Here is an 11,115-nt window from a genome sequence, read left to right as displayed (position 1 = left end):
TAATCGACAACTCTTCTTGGATCTGTGAGAGAGGGGAGGACACAGGGCAAACTGCTGGAGAGATAGGACAATAAAGGGAATCACAGCTTATGGGACCAGAGATTCATAAGGAGAAACTTCACAGGAACCAATGCCTGGGTAGGAAAACCTGAGCTGTCATTGAGGAATTGCTGGAGGCTCAGTGTGGACAACTGTGAGAGCTAAATATTCCAGGGGAACCCAGTCCAGGGGCTGGAGGTGGGGTACACCACAATTTTGTAAGATTTACCTCTAGGAGCTTGACCAGGTTCTTAGAGAAAATCGTGGTGAAAAATCTCCTAGTGCTTCCAGCACAGGAAGAGAGAAGGCAATCATTTTAAAATACACCGGAGCACTACGATCTTCTTAACAAGGGCTGCACTCAGGGAAAACTAATTAAACAGCCTAATTGGCTGCAGTATTATCAGAGGCTTACTGAATGGAGGGAAGGAAACACGCAACTCCAGCCACTCTAGCCATCCAGTCCCACCTAAGGGGGGTCTGTAGAATGTTTCACCTGCCTCCGCACCTCACCACCACATCACTAGAGGCCTATTTACAGCTCTTCCTTTCACCAGGTCCAACATGTCCAGGTATCAAGAAAACATTACAAAACATACCAAAAAGCAAAAACAAAAAACCAAACAAATGAAAAGAAAACAACTTGAAGAGACAGAGGCAAGTATGAAAACCAGACATGGCAGGGATATTGTAATTATCAGCTCGGGAATTTAAAAATAAAACAAAACTCTGATTAATATGCTAAAGACGTCACTGTAAAAAGTAGATAACGTGCAGGAACAGATGGTCAATGTAAGCAGAGAGATGGAAATCCTAAGAAAGAACCAAAAAGAAAAGCTAGACATCAAAAACACTGTAACAGAAATGAAGAATGCCTTTGATGGGCTCATTAGCAAACTGGACACAGCTGAGGAAAGAACCTCTGACTTGAGGACATCTCAGTAGGAACCCCCCAAAACTGAAATACAAAGAGAACAAAGACTGAAAAAACAGAACACACTGCCCAAGGACTGCGGGACAACTTCAAAAGGTGTAACATATGCATAATGGGAATACCAGAAGGAGAAGAAAGAGAGAAAAGAACAAAAGAAATATTTGTAACAATAATGACTGAAAATTTCCCCAAATGAAAAATTAGGTATATAGATGTTTCTTACAATGTTATTTGTTTTCAAAACTATTATTAAGCTCTAGATTTGCATAATTAGAAAATGAGAAAATAGATTAGCATATATTCATATATGAATCTGCACCAAGTTTTCAAAGAATATTTAATGATACATAAAAATAGATAAAACATAAAATTAAGTAAGAAAACGAAATAAAAATTTATGTTAGATTTCAATTCTGTCTATATACAAAGAAATATTAGGAAAAAGGCAGAAATAAATAAAATATCTTAATATTTGGTATCTGAGTGGGTTCGTATATAATATTTACTTTCTTCTTCATATCTGTCTTCCTACAATTCCATAATACATGCACATTATGTATTTTAATCTTTGGAAAAGTAAAACACTTTTTAAAAAGAGGATAGTATGTTAAAGTATTCTGAAACAGACCCATGGCAACAACAAAAATATAATTTTTTCATGAAAGTGCCATTGCAATTAAGTAGGAAAATGACTACTTGTTCAGTAAATGGTTCCGTGTCTGTTGGATATCCACATGAAAAACAGTTAGTTTGATTCCTAACACACCATACACAAAAGAATCAATTCCAGGTGGATCAAAGACCTGAGTGAGAAAGGTAAAACAGTTTTGTTCAATATAAATAAAATGCAAGCCAATTTTTATTGATATAACTTACATACCATATAATCCATCCATTTAAATTATATGAGTCATTGGTTTTTAATTATATTTACACAGTTGTGCAACCATCACCACAATCAACTTTCAAACATCTTCAGCAACCCCCCCAAATTTCATGTCGTTAGCAGCCACTCTCCATTTCCCTTAACCCCTCTATTCCTATGAAACCATCAGTCTACTTTCTGTCTCTATGGATTTGTCTATGATAGACATTTCATATAAATAGAATCATAAAATACATGGCCTTTGGTAACTTTGCTTTTGCTTAGCATGTTTCAGGTTTCACTTGTGTTGTAACATGCATCATACTTCATTCCTTTTTATGGTCAAATAATATTCCATTACATGGATATACCATTTTGCTTATCCATTCATAAATTGATAAGTATTTGGATTGTCTCCATTTTTGGCTAGTATGAATCATGCTGCTATGAACATTGACAAGTTTTTGTATGGATATATGTTTGCATGTTTCTTAGGTATATCCCCTAGAGTGGAAATTCTGCATCACGTGGTAGCTCCATGTTTTAACTGCATAACCACGTTTCAGTCAACAATGGACCACATATACAATGGTGGGCTCGTAGGATTTGTACCATAGAGCCTACGTCTATAGTAAGCTATGCCATCTAGGTTTGTGTAAGTACACCCTAGGATGTTTGCACAACAATAAAATCACCTAATGATGCATTTCTCAGAACGCATCTGTGTCTTTAATTGAGGCATGACTGTATAGTCTGGATACAAGTTTGTTACAAGAATTATGATTTGCAAATATTTTCTCCCATTCTGTGTGTTGTTTTTTTCATTTCTTTTGCCTTTGAATTGCCATGGCACTCTGTCGAAAACAAATTGACTGTAAAGGTGAGGGCTTATTTCTGGACTCTCAATTTTATTCCATTGAACTATACGTCCATCCTTATGATAATAACACACTTGTGTCGATTACTATAGCTGTGCATACCATGTTCTAAATATTAAAAAGAAACAAGTGAAAGTAATTTTAACTATATATTTTATTTAATACAATATATCTACAGTATCATTTTAACATGTAGCCAACATAAAAAATTCTTAATGAGATATTTCCTATTATTTTTTTAAATTAACTTTCAAAGTTCAATGTTCTGTATACCTAGCACTGTTCACTGCCACATTTCTAGATCTCAATAGCCATATGTGGCTAGTGGCTACCATATTGGACAGCACTTCCCTAGAAGAAAACATCGGAGAACATTTTCATAACCTTGCGGTAGGCAATGAGTTCTTAATGATATAAAAAAGACTAATCATAAGTGAAACAAATGATAAATTTGGCCAATAAAATAAAATATTTCTGTTCATCAAAAGAAACTATTAAATGAGTGATTATTAAAGCATATCATAGACTAGGAGAATAATTTCAGTACATATATTCAACCAGGGACTCATATCCAAAATATACAAACTCCTACATACTAATCAGTAAAAGACAGACAACCCTATTGTTTTTTAAAAGACTAAAAGTCTTGATTGAGGATTTCACAAAAGTGTATGAAAGTTTGCTTAATGTCTGTTAGTTATCATGGAAATGCTAATAAAAATACAAGAAAACACCACTATCCAACCACGAGAATGGAAAAAAAATGACAACACTAAGTATAGAAGAGCTGGACCTCACACATTGCTCATCGGGAGCATATATTTGTATGACCATTCTGGAAAAATTATTTGGCAGTGTCTATGAACACTAACCATTTGTTTTCCCTGTTCCACTCCTAAGTATGTACCAAACAGAAATAAGTACATATGTCAGCCAAAATATATGTAAATGAATGCTCATTTCAGTACAATTTGCAGTTGCCAGAAATTGAAAAGACCCCGACACTCATCAACAGTACAATGGATAATCATATATTGATATATTCACCAATGGAATATTAAACAGCAATGGAAAAGAAGACAACATGTATAGGCAAAAATATGCATAGTCCTCACAGACACAATATTCAGGAAAAGAAGCCAGATGTCAAAGCATACCTATTGTATTATCCCATTTATTAGAATTGGAAGGAGAAGCAGATGAATCTGTGGTAATAGCTGTCAGAAGAATGGGTGTCTTCTGAAGGGTTTTCATGGGAGAGGACAAGAGAGCCTTCCAGGATGCTAGAAATATTCTATATTTTGAGCTGTGTGATGAGTGCACAAGAGTACGCATTTGTAAAATTTCATCAGGGGTTCATCTAAGATTTGTGTATTTTGCTGCATGTAGTTACACTTCAACACAATTTTAAAAAACTTTTTAAAGTGTAATATGAGGCAATGAAAGATTCCCATAGGTCAAACAACCCAGGAGTGATATGAATAAAAATTTAATGATGTAGAAGATAAGTCTTTTCAAAGAAATAAAGATTGCTTGGATGAGAGCATGATACAGAGTTTTCTACGCTATTTTATCTATCATTTTTAGTCGATTTGGTTTGAATTTAAATTATTTTCATATTATGGCAGTTTTGATAGCTAAATTGCTTCCATGATTTGAAATCTCCAGATATATTTAAGAGCAGGAAGAAAATAATTGCTATAATGAGTAAAAAAGAACCTTTTCTGCCTCGAGCTTAAAAGATAAGAAGGCGTTTAATGGAGCTTTTCGTTTAACTTTAAAAGCGCCCTGCATGGAGGAACCGTACAATTTAATGATCCAGGAAGTGTTTTCATGAATGGCAAACTAGTGTGCTGCGTAGAGGGTAAGAAGGAAGCAAAAAGAGTAAGCAGGTTGGCTTATACCATAAAAGACTCGGGAGTTTATCCTAGCAGAGCTGGGCTAGAAAAAGACACAATGAAGGAGAAGAATTATACATTATATATGGCACAGAAGGAGCACTTACTACTTCATTGCAGACAGTAGCTCTTTAAAAGATCCCCTGGCTGGGGCTGGCCGGTGGCACAGCGGTTAAGTGCGCACGTTCTGCTTTGGCTACCTGGGGTTCGCCAGTTCCGATCCCAGGTGTGCAGATGGCGCCTCTTGGCAAGCCATGCTGTGGCAGGCGTCCCACGTGTAAAGTAGAGGAAGATGGGCATGGATGTTAGCTCAGGGCCAGTCTTCCTCAGCAAAAAGAGGAGGATTGGTGGCAAGTGTTAGCTCAGGGCTAATCTTCCTCAAAAAAAAAAAAGACAACAATAAAAAAATTAAATTAAATTTAAAAAAAGGATCCTCTGGCTCTTATACAAGAACAGAGAGGGAAGGGAAAAAAATGGAGTAGGTCAGATTATTTACAAAGACCCAGGAAGGTATCTGGCTAGCTTCTCTCTGTTCCATAAGGCAATTATTTAAGCCTTGTGTCTTAGAACAGATTTTCTAGAAGCAGAGCTTGAAATAGGAATTCCTTTGCTTGTGATTTCTTGAAGGAGTACACTCAAAGAAAATTTGTAAGGGAATGAGGGAAGCAGGAAAGGACAGAGTAAGAAGTCAGGGGTAGATATGGGCCCAATATAGCTAGGACTAGCCTCAGCCTGATCCCATAAAGAGTGGGAATCAACCACAGAGCCCTTTCCAGAAGCAGCGGAAGTGTTTTTGAACTCTTAAACATTAGTTCATCCTGTCAGCCAGCTGGCAGAGGGAGAAGGGGCAAGGAGGTAAATATCCAAGAGCGGGGCAGCAGCGAGGTGTCAGCAGCCAGTGCTCTCAGCAGCTGAGGAATGAGGACACTGGCCAGATAATAGGAGGTGGGATGGTGTCAGCAGCATATATGTACTTTCCAGAAGGAGGGAAGAGAGGCCTTAACCTCACTCTTTCTTTCTTATCCATGGCAAATGAACAAGTGTCTACCTGGCTTCATGTTTAGTTTTGTTAATATTACTCAAACTTTAGCAATTAGCAAATCACATTCATATCATTTTAGTATCTGTCTAGATAGATAATATCTCATTTTTACCAAATTGTCTAATAAACATTTTTCTTTAAATCAACTCTACTTTTTTCATGAAGAAATTAGACTTTTGTTAAGCAATACTATCTGTGAAACCATATGTTTGGATTTCTACATTCTTAATACATAGTCAAAACATGTACAACTATTAATATTTAAACACAATATACAAGTATGATCTAAAAGCCTCTCTCACGTTACCAGTGGTACAAGTACCATCGTTTGAAGAGCATTGGCTTAAGTGGTGCCAAACGCACACTTGATCTCAAAATGTGTCCTTTATTATAGGAAACCTGTTGTGATGTCCGCAGTTACCATCGTGAAGGCTAAATCTTTGCACTAAGATAGTGCCTTTAAAAGGTCCTAGATTGAAAAATGTAAATATGTCAACTGAGAGGGAAAAAGCGTGATCAGACACTATCACAGTTAATTTTACCCCTCATATACAGAAGAGCTCTAAAGGAATGAAACACTACAGAGGTCAATTTTGATATTTGAGGTGAGATCAGAGACCCTGCCCAGGATGGTATGATGGTATAGAGTCTGACAGAGTTAGAGAAGAGGATTAAAATATTGGGATATATATACATAACGGAGGCCGAGGATGTTACTGTACAAAGACCATAATCTGCTTGCTGTGAGACAAAAGCCAATCAGCAAGAGGCAAGACGGTGGCAGAGAAAGGGCATTTTATTACAGCTTGCCCGCAAGAGGGAAGATGGCTGACTGATATCCAAAAGAATCATCTTAAGGTGGCCACAGAATCTTGAAGCAGTTATATAGAGCAGTAGGTTATAGGGGAGGGGATTAGGAATGTTGACCCTCTGGTGTTATGGACTGGGAGTTGCCACATCAGATCTTTCAGTTTTCACTGATGATGGCTATCAGCACAGACTCTCTGTTTGAGGGGTCATCACCTTCCTAAGGAACTCAAAAGAGCAAAGTCATTGGTATATGCACTAGCAGGGGTCATAAAATCTACAGAACAGGTGGATCTCCTGGAGGGTACAAATCCAGCTGGGTTAGTTAGTCAGAGGTCATTCAAAGTTACAACATGGTCTCTTTTCTACAATATGGCTTCCTTTATGTCAACCTTGCGTTGAGCCGATTTCAAGGAGAAGTGATCACAATGTCAAGGAAAGTTTCATAATCTAGCCTGTCTACATTCCCAACATCAATGAGGAAAACACACTGGTATTAATGCAAATATAGGCATGTAGATCAATAGAAAAGAATATAAATCACACTAGAGAGTCAATTGGTTTATAACAAAATTATTAATGCAACTGAATGGGCAAAGGAAACTCTTTTCAACAAATGATGCTGAATCAACTGGGTATTCACACTGAAAAAAACGAACCTTGGTCATTATCAACACTATACACAAAAACTATAAAACTTTAAGAATAAAAAAGGAAAAGATCTTTGTGATTTTTGGTCAAGTAAAGATTTTTGTGTTGTACCCAAAAAGCATGAACTGTTAGAGAAAAACTGGGTACATGGGACTTCATAATTTTTTTTTTCCTCGCCAAAGTCCCAGTACCTAGTTGTATATTCTTACTGTAAGTCCTTCTACTTCTTCTATGTGAGCTGCTGCCACAGCATGGCTACTGACAGATGAGTGGTGTGGTTCCATCCCCGGGAACTAAACCCGGGCTGCTGAAGCAGAGCACACAGAACTTTAACCACTAGGCCATTAGGGTTGCCTCTGAATCAAATTAACAACAACAACAACAACAACAACTCTTTAAAAGGCATTATTAAGAAAACAAAAAGGCAAGCCACAGAGTGAGAAAATATTTGCAACACATATTTATCATACAAAAGACTTGTATCCAGAATATACAAAAAACTCTTGTACTCAATAAGAAGGCACACAACCTAATAAAATATGGGCAAAAATTTAAATAAAGACTTCACTAAAGAAGATATGCAAATGACCAATAAGCACATGAAAAGATGCTCAATATCATTAGTCATTAGGGAAATGCAAACTAAAACCACAAAGGGATACCAACACATCCCGCTGGGCAAAGGGGAATCTGAGTGTCCCGATTTAACTTTTGGAGGGTTTCTTCCCAGATTTTAACAGCAAGCCTTTGTAATTTTCAAGGGCAAATGTAAGCAGGAATTATTAACAAGCCAACCCAAAGGGGAAGGGAGGCATACATGATTTCATCAGGCCAATTAAAAAAACGATAATTCTAAAGATGCTGTTTTTCATCTTTTCCATAATGAACTTGGGAGGTGCAGGATGCTCGGTTTTGTGTGTCATTTCAGGCTGAGATAATGGGCTCCCTTGGGTCCTGCCTCAGTGATGCTGCCTCACTCTCAGGCAGGGAAACAAATGACACCAATTCTCATCCCCGGCTTTGTCATAGCCATGCCTGAAGATGCTTTTATGTAGGTGATTCTGAAAATAGGAGGATTTAAGTTTCAGTGCTCAAATAATTGTCTCAGAGAAGTGGGGTTTTTAGATGTTGAATTGTGAGGCTGAGATGAGAGAGAAGATGAAGGGTATTACTAAATAAATGTCCTGCTTCTGCTGTTGGGATAGATACATCATTGTCCCAGCTGTCACCAGTCACCACTAAATGAGTGTGCATTTGTCACGCTTCATTTAGCAGGCTTTCAGGACTGGCTGGGCTCCAGCCTGGCCCAGATTATAGACTGTTCAAAATCTCTAAACCAGAGTTCATAATAAATCCCACCACAAAGCCAGGGCCAGGAGTGAAGGGAGCCAGGTTATTGCAGGGCTTTGTGAAAGGAATAAAGGCGGGATCAATACTGCAGGAAGGCTCGAGGGAAAGGGAAGAAGAAAGGCAGACCTTTTCTGGAGATTAATCTGCATGGATTTTTCTCCTTCCATATGAGCTTCACTAGTTGCAGGCAAATCACTATTATCATTCCCATATCATCACTAACAACGTCTGCTAAAGTAATGGAAACTGCGTACGAGTCCATGGAATTGGGAGGAGTTTTTGCAAGGAGGGCTGGGGCAGGAATTAAAAGAGTCAGTGTTGAGTCTTGTCATTGTTACAACCCTGCTAGTCTATAAGCGAACATCTGCATGGAAAGAAGCCGTGGCGTAGGAGAGGTGTCAGCCTTTCCTTGCAATCAATTAAAATGTTGTGCAGTCGAATGTGTAGGTACCTATTGCAAAAGCTAGAAAAATATGTGTACCAAGCAGCTGATCTCATCTTGAATGAGATGAGGTTTTGCCTAACCCTCATTTCAAACTTGACCTCTTTCATCTGCCTTGTGACATGAGTGTCAACATCAGCCAAGATGTAAAGAATCAAAAAGTGGAGGGAAATCCTTAGGGTGCCTGCTGGAGAGCATGGATGGATGCTGAATTCTGGTCTATGAAGCAGGAGGAAAGGCAAATAAATATAAATGGGTAAAAACTATATGGTGTAGCAGGGACTGAGACAAAGCTAGGTATAGGGGCTGTCCAAAGTCTGTAGGGAGCATGTGCCAGAGTAGAAAGAGGTGTGTATGAGTAATGAATGGGTGGGGCACAAAATGTGAGGAGGAGAGGATGTGAGCTGCACCTGCAGGTGTGGGCAGAGACCAGATCCTGAAAGGGCTTCCATCCATGCGAAGGAGTTTCAACTTCATGCTGAAGATAATGGGGAGACATGGGAGTGTCGTGAGATATTGGGGGACTGTGAGAATATTATAAGGAGATGATTGTACTTATGGTGTGGAGAACGGAATAGATGGCAGCAAAGCTAGAGCCGGGAGATCGGTGGAGTTGGCTACTCTGGTCCCACTAAGAAATTATGTTGAACTGACCTACTGAAGAAACAGAGGAGGAGAAATGGAAAAAAAAAGGGATGGATTCAAGGAGGAATGGATCTGTGATTAGTTGACTGGTTACTGTGTTATCCTGCTTTGCTGTTTGAAGTTTGATTGACAGTGCAATATCTCAGCACCAACTTGCTCAAACTTAGGGGCAGTGTAATACTTCTTGCTAAGGTCTCCATTCACAGGAATGTTCCAGAATCTTCAGGGAGTAGCCTCAGGCAACTCTCTTTGAATCTGGAAGTCTATGGTGCTATTATAAGAAGTTCAGCCATCTAGTCTAGGAGGATCTATTATGCCACTGGTGTCACCTCTACAACTAGAGGCCTGGAGATTGCGGATGACACCCAGTCAAGAAACCTAGACAAGAAGACTAGTCAAGAAAGATTGTCCTGCCTCCATGGCTGCAGCTACTGTCACTTTTGTGTGATCCCTTGTTATGTCCAAAGCAACGGGAGCTCTTGCTCTGTCCACCACAACCATTGGTGCAACCTCTGCTGAGGCTGTAGTGAGATTTCTTAGTCTTTCACCAACCCTAGGAGTAATTTGCTCAGCTAAGGATGTGCCTGACAGAATTGCTGTGGGCTTCCAACATCAAATTTCTTTAGATCCAATCACATTGTTTCTTCCTCAGAATGCGGAAATGTCCTATAAAGTGGGATGGAAGAGTTTCCACTCTCTGCCTTCTCAGGAAGCCAGAGCCACAATTTCTCTACAGCACTTATGTCTTAGATCAGGTTCCCAGAAGCTGACCCTAAGGTGATGATTAACGCGCCAGCAGTTTTTTGATAAAGAGCTTCTAGGGAAAAACTAAGGGAGTAGAGCAGAGAAGGGAGAAGAAGCCAAGCAAGGGTGTGGTTTCAGGCAAAGCTCCAGTCTCAGCCTGATCCTACAGGGAGCTATGTGGTCTAACTTACACCTTGACTCAAAGCAAGGGAGCTGGGCTTTCCCGCTTATTGGCCAAGGTCCACCTCAGCGGATGTAAACTCCAAGGCACTTCCCGATCTCTGCTAGTGATGTGGGCAGAGAAGCTTCAGTAATCCAAGGACAGCCCAGCAATGATGTTCGCAGGGCTGAGCCTTAAGGCTACAGCACACAGAGCTGAGGGGAGGGAATACAAAGAGGGTAAGAGGGACCTGAGGGGAATGCGGAAGAGCACCAGCAGTGCTCAGATTATACCTGGTTTTGTGCATGAAGTGCCCCACCTATTTTTTTGTATTCTCATGATGCTTTTATCACGTGTCTCAATGCATTCATTGGCTCTAGTTTTTGTCACACAGAACTTTTCCTATCCAATCACATTCCAAAGGTTTTGGACTTGAAGGGAGAAGGTGAGTGACTCTTGAGTCCTCCCCTCCCCAAAGCCCTGAATTATTTATGCAAATTTCCCTATAACCTTCAATTTCTGCATTTCAATATTTTCTGTCTCATACTGGTCCAACATGTAAGTTCCCACCTCATCAGAAATCCAGTTACTATTCAATTGGTGGTTGGGGGTTGGGGATGAGGAAAGAGTTTAGAACGATACCCAAGACTTTTACTTTAT

The sequence above is a fragment of the Equus quagga genome, unplaced genomic scaffold (genome assembly GCF_021613505.1).
Source record: "Equus quagga isolate Etosha38 unplaced genomic scaffold, UCLA_HA_Equagga_1.0 HiC_scaffold_100_RagTag, whole genome shotgun sequence".
NCBI classification, from domain to species: domain Eukaryota; kingdom Metazoa; phylum Chordata; class Mammalia; order Perissodactyla; family Equidae; genus Equus; species Equus quagga.
The sequence above is the reverse complement of the archived record's forward strand: the minus strand, read 5'-3'. Positions refer to the sequence as shown.